This window comes from Gymnogyps californianus, chromosome 3 (genome assembly GCF_018139145.2).
Source record: "Gymnogyps californianus isolate 813 chromosome 3, ASM1813914v2, whole genome shotgun sequence".
NCBI classification, from domain to species: Eukaryota; Metazoa; Chordata; class Aves; order Accipitriformes; family Cathartidae; genus Gymnogyps; species Gymnogyps californianus.
Genome location: NC_059473.1, coordinates 118,426,385 through 118,445,914, shown reverse-complemented (window position 1 = coordinate 118,445,914; position 19,530 = coordinate 118,426,385). Strand labels below are relative to the sequence as shown.

Here is a 19,530-nt window from a genome sequence, read left to right as displayed (position 1 = left end):
GTATTCATTTACTTGTTTGTTACAAACAAATGTCAGATGAACCTGTAGAACAAGGGTTTTGTGAGAGCTGTTCATGGCATCCGGTCAACACTTGGTTTGTGTGATTGATTAACTACTCCAGGATTTTCAGAAACGATCAGGACTTAATACACAACAACCAGAAATGGGAATGAATTTTGAAAATAACCAAGAGGAGCATGGCAACAGAATGATAAATAAAAGGCTTTCTACACCCTTTCTTCTCTCTGAAAGTAATTCAGGTTTTTTAACATCTGGGTCCACTTAGGGACCAGTTAAAAGCCATTTTTTCAACAGTTTTCAGCATGCACTTACTAATGCTATGATCCATTTCTAAAAAGAAGATTGCAGCCTCTGTTATGTTCATACCATACTAAAAACTGCAGGTTCATTTAGGTACCTAAAGAGGCCATGAGGGTGTTGAAACTGTGGCCTTAAAAGTGGCATTTGGTGGAAATTTACCGGAAGTTCCAGCCGGAGCTCGTTTCATTCTCTCACTCCTTGACTGATGCAGTTTTTATAAGAAGACAGAGATCTTAACTAGTGCTGTGGGGGTCTAAGGAGCATGGGAGAGATGAAGATTCTAACAAGATGATAACTAGGACTATGGAACAGGCAAGCACTGTAAATCTTTCCTTTTTCCCTTTTCCCTTCCCTTCCTCTTCCTCTTTTTTCCTTTTACTTTTTTTTAATCTGCCTTTTTAATGATATATACAAGAGCATTATCAAAATGTGATTCCTTCCCTGAGTGAATGAGAAAGAATTTAGCTGCTTTTAAATTTTATATTTTTCTTGATGCATTTACTCTAAGTAATTGCATTAGAGTGCACTAAATTCTTTTAAATGTTATTGTTCACAAAGTTTCTCTTATATGAACATCTTTGAAAAACAAATAAAAATGGGTATTATTGAAGTGTATTAATGTGTTTTGTTGCAGAAAAAAATTGCAGATGCTGTATCTTTCCACTGATACTCTAGAGCAGTATCAGTGGAACGTCAGACCTCATCTGATGAAAGCAGCAGGTAAGGTCTCCAAACCTCTCATTCATCACTTATGTCAGCCCTGGGGAAGGATTGAAAACTGTTGTTTACTAAAAGGTTGAGGGACTTCAAGTCCTTCTTTGTGTATTGTATGTGTACCCTAACATTTTCTATATCTTCTAGAACATTTTTTTTTTTTCCTCAAGTCCCCTTTCAAAACTGTATGTTTATAGTGATTGAATGCATGTAAACATATGCAGCTCTATGAATAAATGTTGGGAATGAACATTTCCTTTCACTGAATGCTTTTGCTTGAGAAAATAAAGCAGCAGTTCCAGGAAAGATGGGCATTCCTACAATTGTCCACTCCAGTCACCAAACGATACTGTTTGAACAGATTTTTACCTCTTCTCCTGTACTTTGCAGACCAGTCACAGGGAGATATGTTTAAAGGCACAGCCACATGCTGCAAACATGACTGTTCACTCATCTCCTGCTCAGATTTTGGCTGACACGCAGCTCATGCTAAGGCCTGACGTGTGCTGAGAGCAGCACCATTAGGTCAAAGTGAGGGCAACAGGTAGGCTGGACACAGTGGCCAGAAAGGGCTAATGGTCATTATGCAGCCATTATCACTGCAGTTTGCTGTCTCCTGCAGCCATAATCCTTGTATATTGGTTGTCTGGCAGTTTTTTCAGAATCTACTAGCTAGTGGAAATGGTATAAACCAAACTTCCAAGCTGGAAGATATAAATACATCAGCTTACCCAAAAAGTTTTTAAAGCAGATCCAACAGCAGCTGCGCTGCTGAGGCTTTTGTGCTTCCCGGTGTGATACAGGCGATGCCCGCACAGTGACAGAGGAGGAAGGATGAGCACTCTCACCATCAACTATTTTGCTCATAGGTGCATGAGTTACAAGTTATGAGTTGCAAGTTGCGAGTTATGATTTAGAGAACTTGTAAGAGTTAGAAACCTCATTAAGTGATGAATTAGTGAATTCGTTTGTTAGACTAGTCTGTACAAAGTGGATTGAGCCCTTGTTTGTTGTGTTTGTTTGCTTTCTAATGAGCTCATGAAATAAAGTTTTATTTACAGAGCATATTGTCCTGTTCATGGTCTAAATGGACCATGACAAAACACAACTTTTTTATGTCCCCAGAAAAATCTTTCTTTTCCTTTGCCTAACAGATGTTTTCTTCTCTTCCTACTTCTACTTGAATCCCAATTTCTCTATCATGGTTCTAACACTACAATTACTTTTCAGATAACGTCTTTCAGGGTGTGCACTTTCTTGAAGATACTTCTGTTATCAAAGTGGTGTACAAGGCTAATACTTCTGTCCTACTGTACTTCATCTTCTCCCTCCATCTCTCTCCACTATCCAACTGTTTCCTCTGTGTCATAAAATTTCACCACACAATATCATTGCCAAGTAACTCATCAGTTCTCTGTATGCAGCCAGTACAATCAACATTACTAACTATTGTGATATTCTAATGTTGGTATTGGTCAGTCAAAGGCACTTCTGATGTTAGAAAAATAGAAAAAAAGCATGAGCTGCTTGAGTGTATGCAGAGGTCTTTGTATACATCTATGGATTTTGTTGAGCTTCTGTTGATGCTGTCAGGAGTGTACTGAAGAGCTACAACCTCTTTTGCCCTTTCATTTGGTGACATAAGAACAGGGAACGTGGCTTAAATACTCTTTCTCTTTCCTGGCTGAGTTCAGGTACACAGATGAATAAGCAGGTTGGTCCTCAGTTTTGAAGAAGCACCACATGGTGAACATCCATGTTCATGCTGATGGTTGTTTTGCATATTGTCCTTTACTTCCTCCACAACAGCTGCTCATTTTCCTGTAGGCTTTATGGAGAAAGTCATATTTGCTATTTCTCTGCCAAAACCCTCCTTCCTTCTTCTTCCAATTCTTAGCCCACAGAAAGCTTTCATAAAGGTCATGCAAGCACATGTGATATCAATGTTTATGTGAATACATGCTTGTATGCATATTCATGGCACTTTCACATTTGACAAATGTTCCAGCAAACAGAATTTCTCTCATATGAGTGCTTTAAAGCAAATGAGTAGGGTCATAACTATCATGGAAATATTTTCCTTCATTTAGGGGGAAATACTTGCAGGTATGAAGATAGCATTTTGCTGGGCAACAATCAGAATAAGTGGATTTGTCATGTGATGAAAACTGAAAGCAGTGCAAATTAAGTCCATGAACCTATACCAGCATATAGACCAGCCAGACATTCTTAGGAGAGATTACTGAGCACATAGTGTATTCAGACTAACCTCAAGAGGAGCATAATTTGCCTGTACAGCAGCTCAGATGATATTTCAAGCCTGTAGCACTTCAGTTTCTTTTTTACCGAGAACCAAATCTGCAACAAAATGTCATAAATCAAACTCCTCTTAAAAATTGATCCCTCTACCCTTTTCCTTGTTTTCATGAGGTCACAAGGAAAGAATATAGCAGAAAATGATGCTTATGGCATATGAAACATCCATTTCAAATGCAGTGTCTTACAGGAAATGACCAGGAAAAAATGTAGATCAACAGGAGGCAGAAAGAAAAAAAAGTTAAAAAGACTTTCATTTCTTCTCTACAAGTGTGCAAGATCCAGCAGAGTTTTAGGTGAGTTTCTCTGTAGGGTTCCATAGCCCTGTATGAACTTCAGACAGAGACACAGCGTGAATCCCTGCAATTTTTGTTAGTTTGCCATACTTTTCCACTTCTAGGAGTCAGGGGACAAATACTGAGCACTACTTTTGTGGGAAAAAGAAGCTAACTAGCATCGTACTTGTGCTAGCATAGTCTGGCATATATGATGTTCAGAAATAATAATTACAATTTTATTAAAAGAAAATTAACAAGCTAGAGACTGAGAGAACAAATATTGATACTAGGACAACAATAAATGTTGCAGAAAAGGCACAAGCTAAAAGCTAGGAGATAGGTTTGGCCATTTAGATGTATTGTCAAAGCACAGACCAGTGACTTCTCTGTTACCTTTTTTTCTTCCCACTCTTTGTCTATAATAGCTGCTTAGAAGAAAAGCTTGCTGAAGTATTGCCTGGCATATTAGGGTCTGAGTCTCATTATGTAAATATTATGCAGATTTCTAAAGAACCAGATGCAGTTGCAAAGTAGAGAGAAAGAATACATAGTTAAATGACTGCTTTCGTATTAGGGGACCTAGCATATATACATCTCTGTATGGTGATTTTAAAAGACAGAGTGGAGGCTAAACTCTATAAGCTTTCCTCTTCCAAGTATATGGCTACCAATTAGTATGTGACTGAGAATAAATTTCTCTTTTAATTACTAATTTTTTCCCAATACTGTTCTCATCACTTCATTTTATTTACTGTTTTCTTCTTTGGCTCTTCCCTTCACTCGTCATAATCTCATCGGAGTCATAAGTTTTTATTATGCTTTCTTTTCCAATATGACTAACTCACATTCTCCTTCTGAGAACATATTTAGTACTCATTTATAACCACAAAATACAAGCCAATCTGTTTTATTTCAACAATTTAAATCAAGGGCAAAAGAGTCTTTGCTGTGCTCTCCTCTCAAACAGATTAGAAAACCAACTGTTTCACAAGTTATAGGGTAAATTCCTAGCTACATTCTCAGAAACCTTTTTTACAGGTGAATTTATTCCAGAAAAAGATGATCAAAGCCTAATTTAAGCCTAAAAGGAAGCATTTTAAGACTTGAATTTATTAGACAGGTACGAAGATGAAACAAAAGCTTCCATTTCAGCACAATGGTCCAAGAAAGGAAAAATTATCTTCTAAGTCAGAAAGTCCGTTTTACACTAACCTGGTAGCATGTTACAGGTGGCTACTGTTATTTCAGCCAAAGAATAACATGATGCAAAAGTCATTTGTGATGGCATAAGTCTGTGTAGGTGCCAAATAATGGAGATGATAGTATCCTTTTACAGTAATTCATCTATGTTGCAAGAAGCAACAAAGTAGCTGTCTTTAAAAAAAGAGGAAAGATCCAAGTATAGCTTTTTTCTCTCTCTCTCTCAAAACTAAGAAAGAGTTAAACAACCTGCTGGACTGCATGAAAATCTTTGAAATCTAATGTTTTCTGAGACAAGTCTGCCTTATTTTTGTCAGTATTCCTCTTCTCCTTTTTATTGCATGCAATATTTGCATGCTTCTTTCCCCAGGTGAAGTCTTCACCTTGGGTTTGTGACAGCATTGGAATCTCATAGCAATCAAGGCTGAAGTCACCAACAGGAATAGCATTCCTAGTAATTAGTAAGCTGTTCGCGGTGGCGTGAGGGCAGGGGAGAGATATCTGAAGAAACCAACATTTCTATTCACACAGTCAGTACTGGTAATAATATTTACAAGGAAGATAAATTCTCCCAAAGCATACAGAATTAGATTCACAAATCAGAATATGATTTTCTATAAAATGACAGTTCCTTTTTTAGGACCCAGGTAGCAAAACAGTTAAGCGAGTGCTTAAATCGAGCACATTTCTTGAGTGCATGCTCTTTGTAAGCATGTGCTTAATTTAAGCTTATTTATGTTAGTTTTACTGATTTCTGAGCACCTTAAATGAGATGTCAAGCTCCTTTGATTAACACTGAAAGAAATTGATACTGGGAGTAGCTATATTGCTGGATGAAGAAATAATCAAAGGGAATAAATTTTTGTGCTGCTTGTCGACACAGACATGCACCTACTGAGCACGTTTTAACACATTGCATAGCCTAAACTCCATGTTTTAAGGTAATCTGTGATTACAGTGGTAGGAAACAGTCAATGTAATGTGAATTATTGTGTGACTATGAAAAGATTGTTTAAAACTGTCTTTTCATAAGTATCAATAGATTGTGAACCCATAGAATCCATACCACCCTCTCTTTCTTCTAGTTCCCAGGTAAGTGTTAAAGGTGGGGTATCTGGCAATTTTATTAACTAGATTTGATTGGTCCAATGCTCTGTACATGTGGATGTTCACGTGTAGTTTAACCAAAAGAGAGAGAGCAGGCCAGCATATCAGAACAATCAGAAATTCCTTTGCATAAATTGAGGTGTTAGCAGACCTTTGCAGTTAAGATGTCACCTCAATGAGTATTAGTCACGAGACAATGATGATGTTAACTTTTTCAAGCATAGTTGTTCCTTTTTAACATACCTCCCACCCACACAGAAGCAGCTTGAACGGAACTGCTAGACCTTTTCTGTTGGGATCATATTTGTCATTATGCAAGTCGGTATCGAATTGAAGAACTGCCAACTCTTAGTTCTGTTCAACATGCACATATTGTATGTCCACATTATTTATTCAGACCAGGATTCCTGGTTCATAGGTTTCTTAGATGAAACAGCTCATTGCTGAAAATTGGGCTTTTCTATTCATGTGGAATTGTTCAGTGCTACCCTTAAATAAAAGCATGTGTATTTTTTCAGTCATGCAATATTTGTTCATGTAGTGAAGAATGTGATTCCAGCAAGTACGCAAGGGGAGTAAAATAGCTGAATGTGTAGGACATATAAACTCTAATACAGAATAAGCAGAACTTAAGTTACTTTTACAATCACTATGGCCCACTTACTAGGATGCTTTCTAGTAGCAATAAAATAAATGTTTTCTGAAGGGAAGAAGTACTGTGTTTTCTGTTGTCTGAAAATCACTGTGTAGCATATTATTGTTCTAGATGTCAATTCTCAACATCTGTTGTACAGCTTAAGGACCATCACGATACATACCTAAAGCCATACTCTTTGTCAGAAAGGAAAACAAGGTAAATTGTTTTATTTTCTTATGCTATGTTTTTGTTAAAATACATTTAGCTTAGGTCAAATGCTATTCAACAAATGCAGTGATTTTGCTGCTTTGTCATATAATTTATTCGCCTCATTCTTGTAGTATTCAGATACCATGAACAGAATACATTATTCAACAAATATCAACAATTACTCTTTGAATAATTTAGTTGATGAATATTTTATTCTTCTGTTAAGACCAGCTCCATGTGAAGGAACTAATACTTGTGCACAGTCTTTTTTCTGCTGGACCTTTATGGGAAGTTGAAGTAAACCCAACAGCTGATATAGAACTTCTTTTGTAGCTTTGGGGTACAGAGGGAGGTAAAATGCATTATAATGCATTCTGAAGCGTGTAGAAAAAGAAGTGATTGGATATCTAGGTATTATTATTTAATTACTGTCTGGGTTTGATTGTAGTAACTAATGAAGAAAAACAGAGTACAGAATGACTAACATCAAATGGGTGAGTGTTAAATATGGCAGGCAACTGAAGGAGAAACGTGAATAATAATGCAGCCCATTTGAAAAAGAAAAACAGATGAACTGAAACAAGAATTCAAGAAACTTCAAAGTGTCAGGACTTAATGGACTTAAGTTTTGGGATTTCTTTCTAAATAAAATACATAAAGATCTCTATGATTTGACTGCAGCTACATCTTCATCTATCAAGTCAAAATATTCTGTGCGAGACTAGGTCTTCTTGCCTCTCCCCAGATAGCCCCTTCCAGGAGTCAGATAATTCGTATGTACTCAGTACAGCTGCATTCTCCAGATCTGGCAAAAGATTTGCTAGATATAGATGAACAGCCTGATGCATTTGCCTGTGCCAGAACAGGCAAGAAATTGTGTGCTACACAACAGCAAGAGCACGTGTGCTTTTTAACAGGATCCTTCTCACAGTGTAATCTCACTGGAAACACGTTCCCAGCTGTGAGGATCTGATACATCTGGGAGCATGCCTCCCAGACAACAGGACATATATACATATGGCAATCATGTAATCGGACACATCAGATACCTGTCGATAGGATCTCCCCATGTTGTATGACCTGCTGGGTAGAGTCTCACACACTGGGTCTCTATGACAGTAAAAGGCCTGCACACAAGAAATCTGGAAATTAATCAACCTGGAAATTAAAACAGAATTTTGTGAATCCCAGTCCTATGGCTTTATCACAAAATCAATCTTTTTTTCCATGTACTAGCATATGAATAGGTTAAGTTCTTGCAGTGCATACTATATACTTCTGGCTTGGTATCTACTGATGGATAGTTTATCAGGTATCTTCTTTGAGAGTGCAGTGACTGTTGCCTTAAAATGTTCACTAAATGTAGACCTTCATCAAGGTGAGGCTGTCTTCTGTTTAGATAAAATGATTATAAGTGTTTGCTTTTGAGATTGTAATATCCTCTGTATCAGTTCTCCTGCAAGTACATAATTAACCTGTCAGCCCACCCTGCAGTAATAAGTATGATAGACGGGAAATATATTAGGAAAGAACCCGTGTGTGATATGCTTGCAAGCCTTACTTTATCCTTCAACTATTTTTCCTTTTAATTAGCACTCAGGTAACAGCAGACCTTAATGAATTAGCATATAACTGTTATCAATATACATTATTTTTTCATTCTGAACTGCTCATTCAGATGTGATGTAAAAGAACTGCTCTGGGTATTTTGGAAATAAAATGGACATATACTTTGAAAAGTCCAGGACTTCCAGTATTTGCAAAGCCTTTCTTGATAAATAAGATGTAGCATGAATACATGCTAAATAAAAAATCCTGAAGGAGAAAGACTGGCAAAAACATTGTCTCAAAAACGTTAACATCAGAAAAAGAAAGTGCTTATGAGTCATATGGAAACTATGCACAAAATCTAGCTTTGAAATTAGACACTGTCACAACTACTGGAGGGCAAAACAGATATTTGGTGGAATTGATGGTCTGAAGGCATCTGAGTGATGTGAGAGTTTGTACCTGCTGCTTTTGTATGCACTTCACCATTCAATGTCAAATGAATGTACTCATTTATCCAAGTACCTTTCCACTAGATAAAATTTTAGAGGGTTCATTTTGGAGTAACCCTTTTAAGAGTCAAGAAATGACAGCAGAAGCATAGGTGGGGGTGGTAGTGGCTATATCTTCTAAATCTTAGAGACTAACTCTCTCCCCTTATAAGATTAGTGGCAACAATAAAAACAGCCCACTAAACAAAAAAACTACTCAGAGGCTGGAAAAGTCTTATGATGTGAAGCTTAAAGAGTTCAATTTATTGAATAGAAAGGTTGAGAGGTATCTTGATCACTGTGAATAGGTACTGACACAAGGAACAAATACTTGATACTGGAGGTCTTTCAGTCTTGGAGACAAAGACCTATCAAGATCAAATGGCTGGAAATTGAAGCTAGACAAATTCAACCTTGAAATAGCACAATACCTGCATTTTTCTAGCAGTAAAGGTAATTAAACATTGGACAACTCACCAGAGCTTCAAATCCCTGAAAGAAGATTAGATAGCTTTCTAAAAAGGGATGCTCTCATTTGATTTCTCAGAAAAAAAATATGGCCTGAAAAAAACAGAAAATCCAACTTAAGATCGTAGTTTGTAAGTGACAGGTCTATATATGCTACAGTCTCCAAAGTCTTCTAGTGATAGCAAATACAGTAGACACAAATTATGAGACACAAGGTCAATTCATGTGGGTGGAAAGCCACTCTAGGATGGCTACACTACCATAGAAATAGTCCAGATAAATATAGACAGTTCTACACACTGCATTACAACCATATGGATTTCTGTATCACAAAAAGCCTTTGCAAACTTTTCCAGTGAAGGTGAAGAATGCGTCTTCCACTCTGAGATCTGTTGATGGCATCATCAGCTTTACTTCTAGCAAGTCCTGCCACTATAACTTGCAGAGCAGTTACTGAAATTCTGGCCCTTCTACATGAAATGGTGGTCGATCTTGTGGGTTGTTGCACACAGTCACATTTTAGTACACCAGATGGAGTTACCACTCTTTGTGAGGCTGCGTTAGTTCTTTCATGTCAGTCCAGGCTACCCTTTATTCTCCCACCTATATTTCAAAAAAGACAATAATTGTTTAGGCTTATTCTCTAATAAAGGGTAAAATTAAACACTCCTTTTAAATAGAGAAGTTTTAGTTATTTCTGACAATATTTTCCTGATTAAACAAAAATAAAAACATCTCAAGAGCTTTCTAGACAATATATGTCGCATTTTGGAACACTTATTGGGTCTGGAGAGTAGTCATGTTTCTTTGAATGAGAGTTTATATCATATAAATATGCGATACCTCATCCTCTGTAAAATTGTGCTGGATAAAGAAGATATTCCTAAAACTTTCATCTTCATCTGTGTAACAGTAATTGCCATCGCTTTCCTCCTCTCCTTTCTAGACTCCCTCTCCGTTGGGAGAAACACGTCATTCACGTCACACAAAGACTGAAAACCCTAAGAGAGACTGGAATTCATGGCCAGGTTCCCAGATGGAGCTGGGCGAAGAAGCTGCAGTCTAGCCTTTCATGGGTATTGTAAAAATGACCTTTCTAAATCTCAGCTGTACTATTATTACAGTATAAGAAAGAGAGAAGTCTGAGAAAGACGTAGAAAGCGAAAGGATGCTGGACAGGGTCTTCTATGAAACCATGCTCCCTCAAGCATTTGTATTGGAGCTACTCTTAATGTATCTCTACAATAACAGATCTTGTTAAGTTCAGGGAGCTGTGAGGACTGTGTTCTGTTAACTTGAACTGATGGCTCAGTCATCTTATCAAAGGGTTTAGCTGGGAGAAGAATGATGAACAAGAGATGAGCAGCTCATGTACATCTGTCACAATTAAAAAATGTTTGAATTACAGGAGACATAGATTTGGAGTATTCTAATCACAGCTACAAGGCAGAGAAGGAGGAAAATAATGGATTATTTTTAGCTATTCCTATTGTTAAAATTCGCATCTGAAATTGCATGAGGGGCAGTCAAGAGTTTGTCTTTTTAAGTCTTTCCCAGATATGACAAGCTACAGCAAATGGATGGATAACTCATGTGCCTTCATATGACACCTATTATTTTACACATAATGTTTGTCCTCCAAGGTGATTTTATTTTTCATTTTATTAATCCTTATTAATATTAAAGAGAGAATAGTAAAATACTTTTTTTTCTGGAATGTATAAATGCTATAGCTAATCATCCCCCAACAATTATCATAAAACAGCAGTGACATTTTCAGCTCTTCAAAATTATGCAAATTATTGAGTGGGTAAGTACAGTAGCTCTTTTCTCTATTAGAGCACTGCTGTTTAAAGTGGTATTGCATGTCAAGGAGGGCAAGGTGTGAGTAGTTTGATTAGAATTATCTACCCTCCACCCCCATCTCTCTCTGCTTCATGTAACTACGTAGTACAGACACCCACTGTCCTTTACTAAATCACATTTGCATTTGTAAATTCATGGAGATGGGCTAAAAAAAATGTAGCCAAAGGAAAGCTGGCAATCTAGACCTGCATTGTTTTTTATTCCACAGCACCATCATTTAGTGTACAAATAGGGAGTCTCCACACTTCCTTTTATAGCATGAGAAAAAAAATGGAGGTGAAGATTTGCCATATTAAATCTAGACTGGATTTTGAACCCAGAAGTTCATTTTGCTCTTCATAAGTCAAACTCTTTCTCTTGTCATAAAGTTATATGGTTATGGAGTTACTCAGCTGAGGGGTGGTAGAGCTGAATGACAAAACCAGAAGGAGTGGACCACAGTCTTTTCCTGTTCAATTCAGCTTTGGAATGGTGGAAATTAATTTCCATTCACCTGGACATCAATTTCAAAGATGACTGATAAAAAGCACAACCACTGTTTTCCACCTTAGCAAACTTAGTGCAGTAGTTCTTCCCAAATCCCCAAAAGAGGCAATAACTTCCTTCACCTTTTCCTTTCTGTAGTGCCTTAGTTACCCAGCCTATGAACACTCACAGCAAAGCTGATGCTCTAGACTGCTCCACATCATCCTAGTTATGCTCATCCCACCTGGGTTTCTCCCATCTGTTTTCTGGAGTGTGTGTTTGTTTGTTTGTTTTGAAACCATCTGCTGTCTTGTACCTTCCTGTTCAGCTCCAGCTCTGCTGATGCCCTACAGGAACAGTCTAACTCCTGAGCTCACAGCACAGCATTGGTGCTTCAGGCAGTTGCTGTGGAACCTGGTGCTGAAAGCCCTGCATGTACCAGCGTGCCCACAGCATACAGTGCAGCTTTCTTCAGAGGTACCAGCATGAGGAATGAAAGTGGTGCTGGCATGAGGTTGTGCCTGAGGGAACAAGCCCTGCTCATCAGCAGCACTCGTTGGTTCAAGCAGATCCTGTTCCTGGGTTTGGAGTTATCTCTGCGTGAACACGTTTGAGGGTATCTCACTAACATTCACTATGCAGCATAGACATACCTTTAAATTGTATATTATCAGAGATGGCATTTCTATCTGACCCTGTTTATAGGATCCAGTACTATGGGTCCATTCAAGAGACCTTTTAGTTGACTATAAAAGTCTACATACAATTAACAGCATGAAACAAAAGGAAGTCAAACATGAAAGCAGCCAGTTTTTCATTCTTTAAAAGCTTTTCCTGTCCTTCTAAGCCAGTTAAGTGGAAACATCGGTCCCTTGAACAATCTACATGTGAAGGTTGTTAAGACTGCCCAGTGCACATTCCTACTCTCTCTCTCAATGTCTCATTGAGATATTCAATTCTAATAGCTAAAAAGGTAAGATTTTCTTTCTAGCATTTGGACAGATGGATTTTTTTAAAGTTTTTCAATAGAAGAAATAAAGCCAACTATACTCTTATCTTTTATTTTCAATTTAGCTTCAGAAATTAAAATTTCTACCATATAATTGAACCAAAATTATCTACAACTTTCCAATGCTTTTCGTTCTGTGTAACCACACTGCGAATAGAAATCTAAGGCTATGATCAAGTACAAGTCACCTGTTATCAGTGAATAGAACATTATACTACATTGAAGTATTTTCCTCCCTTTTAGCTGCTTTTCCAAATGATTTCATGGTCACAATGGACTTCTATGTAGTCTAAGAAAAATGAAACATCTCTCCTTCCGAAGTAATGCTGTAGTATTCATTGCCAGCTCATGCAAGCAGAAAGCAAGCTATAACATAAAAGCTTTTGCTATATATGAAAAAGTACTTGTTCATTCAAGAAAAGTGAATATAAACAGAAAATTAATTTGTGCATTTTTATAGAAACATACTGTACATTTTAAGAGTTTTGGGGTGTTCTTTTCCTTCATTTTTCTTTCTTCCATGTTGAAAATTAAATTCTGTAATATGAGCCCCAGCCCAAACACTGGTATATTATATTCCTAAGGCAGAATGTGCCTCATTTGCATATTCTTTTGTGTGCTTTGTGTTATCCCAAGAATTTACTGAAATAGTTGATCTCTGCCTTGCAGCCATTTCCTGTCCTCCCCACCTCCAGACCCTTGACTACAGAACTTGAACTCGATAGTGAGATGCAAAGACAACATATAGTAACTTCGGAAAACCACAATAGAGCATCAAGGCAAGTTTATGTGAGCGAATGAAACAGTGTCAGGGCTCAGACACCAGGCAGCTCAGTCATCCACACTGTTAAGTTGTTCAACAGCCCTTGGCGCGCTTTTGTCCGGAGCCAAGTTCGCACTCTCCCAAGGAGTTCCCAGGGGTGCTCAGGGGGTCAGAACCAAGGAGGGGCAATTCCCATTAGACAGCTGAGACACAGCCTCCCGGTTTTGGAAGATGAGTGTTTAGTAGGATGTATGTGGCTAGACGGTGCCAGTTGGCCTCAGGGTAGAAAAAGTGTTGCCCCCACTATTCAATTTACTGGTATAGATGCTGTCTCAGGCTCCTGGCTATTTCCAGAGACAGAAATAAAGTCTGTACAGGCTTTTCTTTTCTCTATCATAAGGACACAACACTGCTGTTGATGACATTTGTGTTATATGTGAAATTGGCAGGATGTAAACAAATAGGAAAACAACAGAAGGTATTGTCCAGGCTCCATCACTTGAACAGCTGGTTCAAAGCAAAAATTGCACTGTGAATAAAGAACTTTTGAAACCAGTGATATGGAGGCTTGTCGACCCCTTGCAGACAGTCCTTTGAGCCCCAGGCAGACAGAACTGTCATGTTTTGAGCAATAAAAACAGAGTGCTTTTTTTTCTTCCATCCAGTCTCCATCCGCAGGGGTATGCACTCCATGTTGCAGTACAGGCATGAGACGCTTGTGCTTTCACCACACCTTGATGCTGCATCTTTCTATGTCCATTGGTTGCACTGGAAGCAAGGTTATGGCAACCTTCTGTGTAGGCACCACAAAAGATAAGACAAGTAATACTGTTGCCAATACTAGACATACTTTAAGACATCTTAATACAGCTACAAGGCTCTTCAGTGACTGGAGGGAGAGTGAGAAAGACCTGAAAATGTATCAATCAAAAAACATGGAGCTGAGGAAGAAACGTTCAAGAAAAAGATACTACATAAATCCCACCTTAAAAGAAGAGTAGGTACTTAACTTTGGGGGCAGAAGTGGGTGGGGGCTGCTAGGAATATTCTCCATGCTTAAGCATCTAACCCAGCCTCCCCCCCCGCCCCCTACCCCAAGGCTGTCATTGTTCTTTTTTGCCCAATGACAAAAGCATTTATTCCAGAAATATTCCGGTTCAGATCCTGTCTGAAATCATTTAAGTTTTCATGCCCTGCATACCAACAGGCAGAAATGCTCTCACACAATTAATTTCTCTTTTGGGGCTGAGATTTCCTAGAGTTTAAAAACAAATGTGAGTGATTCACGTTTTAAGTTCCCAGCTTGCAAGCTGGTTGTGTTCTCTTCGGGAAAGCAGAGTCCATAGCACTTGGATTTAAACTTAGGTTCAAAGAGTATTTTACTGAATCAGAGCTGTAGTAGCTCTGACAAAGCTGATTGCTTAGTCCATAAAAGTCCAAAACTGATGTAAAGATTTAAAACAACAAGAGCATATTTTTCTTTTTACATTTGACATTTAAGGAAGAAGAAAAAAAGGAAGGAGCTCAGTTCATTTAAATTTGTGGAAGCTGGTCTTAGGAACCTAGACCCTCACTAATCCTCTAACAGTGAACCTGCCCACTTGCTCTCTAATACTGTCTGCCTCTGTGAGCACTGAAATTTCACCACGCATTAGTCATGCTCTGAAATTTGCTTGTATACACACATTGCAGAAATACCAGTTTTGGAAATAAACCCACTGTTGTGGTTTAACCCCAGCCAGCAACTAAGCACCACGCAGCCGCTTCCCCCTCCCCCCTCCCAGTGGGATGTGGAGGAGGGAAAAAAAAAGGTAAAACTCGTGGGTTGAGATAAGAACAGTTTAATAACTAAAGTAAAATAAAATGCACTACTAACTAAGAATAATAATAAGAATATAATAATTGTAATGAAAAGGAATATAACAAAAAAAAGAAATAACACCCAAGAAAGGACAAGTGATGCACAATGCAATTGCTCACCACCCGCTGACTGATGCCCGAGCAGCGATCCGCACCTCCCGGCCAGCTCCCCCTGTTTATATCCTGGGCATGATGTTCTATGGTATGGAACATCCCTTTGGCTAGTTCGGGTCAGCTGCCCTGGCTCTGCTCCCTCCCAGCTTCTTGCACACCTGCTTGCTGGCAGAACATGGGAAACTGAAAAATCCTTGACCTAGGATAAGCGCTACTTAGCAACAACTAAAACATCAGCGTGTTATCAACAGTATTCTCACACTAAATCCAAAACACAGCACTGTACCAGCTACTAAGAAAAGAGTTAACTCTGTCCCAGCTGAAACCAGGACACCCACTTAACTCTTTGCTGGGTAAAAAAATGGCTGGATGGCTGGGCCCAAAGAGTGGTGATGAAGGGAGTTAAATCCAGTTGGTGGCTGGTCACAAGTGGTGTTCCCCAGGGCTCAGTAGTGGGGCCAGTTCTGTTTAATATCTTTATCAATGATCTGGACAAGGGGATCAAGTGCACCGTCAGTAAGTTTACATATGACACCAAGTTGGGCGGGAGTGTTGATCTGCTTGAGGGTAGGAAGGCTCTGCAGAGGGATCTGGACAGGCTGGATCGATGGGCCGAGGCCAGTTGTATGAGGTTCAACAGGGCTAAGTGCCGGGTCCTGCACTTGGGCTACAACAACCCCATGCAACGCTACAGGCTTGGGGAAGAGTGGCTGGAAAGCTGCCTGGCAGAAAAGGACCTGGGGGTATTGGTCGACAGCCGGCTGAATATGAGTCAGCAGTGTGCCCAGGTGACCAAGAAAATCAATAGCATTCTGGCTTGTATCAGAAATAGTGTGGCCAGCAGGACTAGGGAAGTGATCGTCCCCCTGTACTCGGCACTGGTGAGGCCGCACCTCGAATACTGTGTTCAGTTTTGGGCCCCTCACTACAAGAAAGACTTGGAGGTGCTGGAGTGTGTCCAAAGAAGGGCAACGAAGCTGGTGAAGGGTCTAGAGCACAAGTCTTGTGAGGAGTGGCTGAGGGAACTGGGGTTGTTTAGCCTGGAGAAAAGGAGGCTGAGGGGAGACCTTACTACTCTCTACAACTACCTGACAGGAGGTTGTAGCAAGGTGGGTGTCAATCTCTTCTCCCAAGTAACAAGTAACAAGTAATAGGATGAGGGGAAATGGCCTCAAGTTGTGCCAGGGGAGGTTTAGATTGGATATTAGGAAAAATTTCTTCACCAAAAGGGTTATCAAGCTTTGGAACAGGCTGCCCAGGGAAGTGGTTGAATCACCATCCCTGGAGGTCTTTAAAAGACGTGTGGATGTGCTGCTTAGGGACATGGTTTAGTGGTGGACTTGGCAGTGTTAGGTTAATGGTTGGACTCGATGAACTTAAAGGTCTTTTCCAACCTAAATGATTCTATGATTCTATGATTCTGTAATTCTTAGAGTGGACCTGAGGCTGCACCTGTACTGGGAGGTTGAACAGGGTCAAAGTACAGGGATGAACACTTACATGTGGTCATCCATACTGTGAAATCAGGAGGAATCAGGCAGTTTTGATCCAGATGCATAATAACACTTCAGAGAGCAGACTCTGGAGCATCACTCTGCCTCTTTCTGTTGAAAGTAATATTCCTTCTCTCAGCTCTTACTTGGTGGTCCAAGTGCTCTGCCAGACATGGGAGATATGGCTGAGCTGAGGGAACTGGAGACCCTCACACTTCTTAGGCAAAAGGTGACAAAGGGAGTGATGAATGGCAATGCTGACATCGTTTCCTTTTTTAAGGGAACCTTCCTGTTAGGGGCTATCAGTAGAACATAGCTCACATTTTTTATTATTTCCCTGCACTGTGAGAAGAAAAATTATGCTTAATTTAAGCAGACTGGATCACCCTGTAGCTTTCTTCACTGACTTTTTTGGGAATGTAGATTCCCACTGACTCGCTGAAGATGAAGCACCATCTTAGCTAGTGCTTAGCATACACACCAAGGCTCTCCACTCACTGCAGATCATACAGCGAAATTCAATGTCTTTGGAACTGTGTTCCTTTGAACTAGCTCTCCTCATAACATCAGTGGGGTTAAGACGGAAACTTGAAAGCTAACCCTCCCTTTTTGCTCCCAAAAGAACAGAAAAAAACCCGTACTTAACCAGGTCACCTTTTCACTAAATTCCTTTAGTCTGTTTTAGTTTCTGTCTGTCAGAAGCACATAAACTTCATATACCAAAAGGGAGGAAAACTAGAAACTCCCTTCAGCATTTTTCTAAAATGTTTATCTTTTAAAAGCTTCATACTACCCTGAATGGTCTTGAATTCAATTCACTTTTGACTGGAGTGCTATATTACTATTTTTTAAAATCGATTTCTCCCCAGACTCAGTGGGCTAGTGACTGAAATCTGAAAGCTTTGGAGAAAAATGCCTAAAATAATATTAAAGAAAATTTTCATCACATTTTCTGCAAGTCCAGAGTCTGTTTCGGTGAGTTTTCCTCTATCTTGAGTCCTTTAAGTATGAGAAGACTAAAGTGTTTGTCTTAAAAAATAGTTTTACCTTGATATATCATTGACATAGAACATCAAGTTTACAAATTACTGGGCTTTTCTTTCTTATGACATCCGGAATGGTTTTAATCTGCAGCCATATTCAGACATGTCATCATTGGTCAAACTTTCTTCACAGCTTTGCAAACACTTACAGCCTCTTGTGCAGACATTTGCCTCTGTAATGTGGATATGAAACAGTGCTCACCTGAAATTATCTGCATACCTAGCACAATGGCATTAATGGCAACCCAACACATAAAGCTGGGGAGAGGTAAGTTTTTTCTTCCTAACGACGGAATGCAAAGTGATCTTACTCATGCTAACATTGTGCCATTACAACTCAATGGGCTTCAATGGAGATCCTCCTGAATTACTTCAGATAGATTAAACTTAAGTCTCTAAATGTTATATTTACTGAATATCACTCATCCAGCAATCTTAAAGCACTTCAGGAACATTAGTTAAGCTCCAGAATCTCTCCTCCCATGGTTTCCCAAGTGGAAAATATAATACAACTGGTTTATGGGCATTTAAATCAGCATCTGGGAATATTCCCCAAATTTGTGCAACGTCACACAGCATATCGCCAGCAGGGTCAGATACAGAACCGAATGTCCCACCTGCTCTCTTGAGCTCTGGTACCAGCTATTATTTCTCATTTGGAACAATGGATTTAAACTCTTATAGATTATTACTTTTATCTTAAACTCTCTCTTACCTTGACTGGCTGCTGAGTTCTCAGTCGGGCCATTTAACATAAATGCCTGTTCTAGTTATTCAGTCCATTAAAACAGAAATCAGACTACATTACCGAGAACACACTTAAGCCTCCCACAGCCCTGCTCAGTCAGAGAGGTAGCCTGCCAATGTTCTCTCTACGGAGTTCCCTACTAAAATCAACTGGGAGTTCCATGTTAAAATGTATGAATACATATTTTTATACAAACTCAACAGCCAATATCAGAACTATCAGGTAATTTAGTTAGGCAAGCACTTGCTTATGCATGTTGAGTTAGATATTTCATTACCCAGGGCTAATTTCTAGGGTGCTGTTAGCAAGCTGCTTAACTTCTTTCTCTGTCTGCATAGTGCTCCACTGTAAAAACACAGACTTCCTTTTCTTTAGTTGTAGGACATCCTTGCTATTTGAACTAATCTGGCCATGGGGAGCACAGGTTGCTTTGTGTGCGTGGTGCCTGGTCATATGAAGACAGTTAATCTCCACATGAGCAAGGTTAGGCAATTCCCTAAACTAATAGATACGGGGGGGGGGGGGGGGGAATCACAGGATAGCCCTAATGCCTGTTTTACTAAAGTCCTAAGAAGCTAGGTTACTTTTTATCATTGCCACCACTGAAGGAAGTTTGGAGCTGTGAGAGGACGTAGGTGCTGCCGGGAAGCAATGTGCTTAAAGAAGTTGCGTAGATGGCTCCTCAAGGCAAAGTCACAGTCCTACTTTCCCTGTGGAGGTAGTGGAACCAGCAAAACTGATTCTGAAGTATTCTTCCCCAGCTCTTCCTTCCACCACTTTTGCTTCACCTGCTGCCATGGCATGAACATGACTCAGTTCCAGCTCTCTGTTCTGAGAGCAGAAAAATTAAATTTTGCTTATACTGCCTTGAACTGACTC

General features: G+C 39.3%; 1 long non-coding RNA gene across 2 annotated transcripts; it reads left to right on the top strand.

Moving 5' to 3' along the window:
* Positions 1-978: 978 nt before the first annotated feature.
* On the top strand, positions 979-10,451 carry LOC127015183 (uncharacterized). 2 transcript variants are annotated; one of them, XR_007766294.1, is made up of 3 exons: positions 979-1,041; positions 6,703-6,789; positions 10,237-10,451. It is a non-coding gene; the product is annotated as an uncharacterized LOC127015183 (long non-coding RNA). The 2 variants fall into 2 exon arrangements; XR_007766293.1 differs by lacking the exon at positions 10,237-10,451 and adding an exon at positions 7,232-7,389.
* Positions 10,452-19,530: the final 9,079 nt, after the last annotated feature.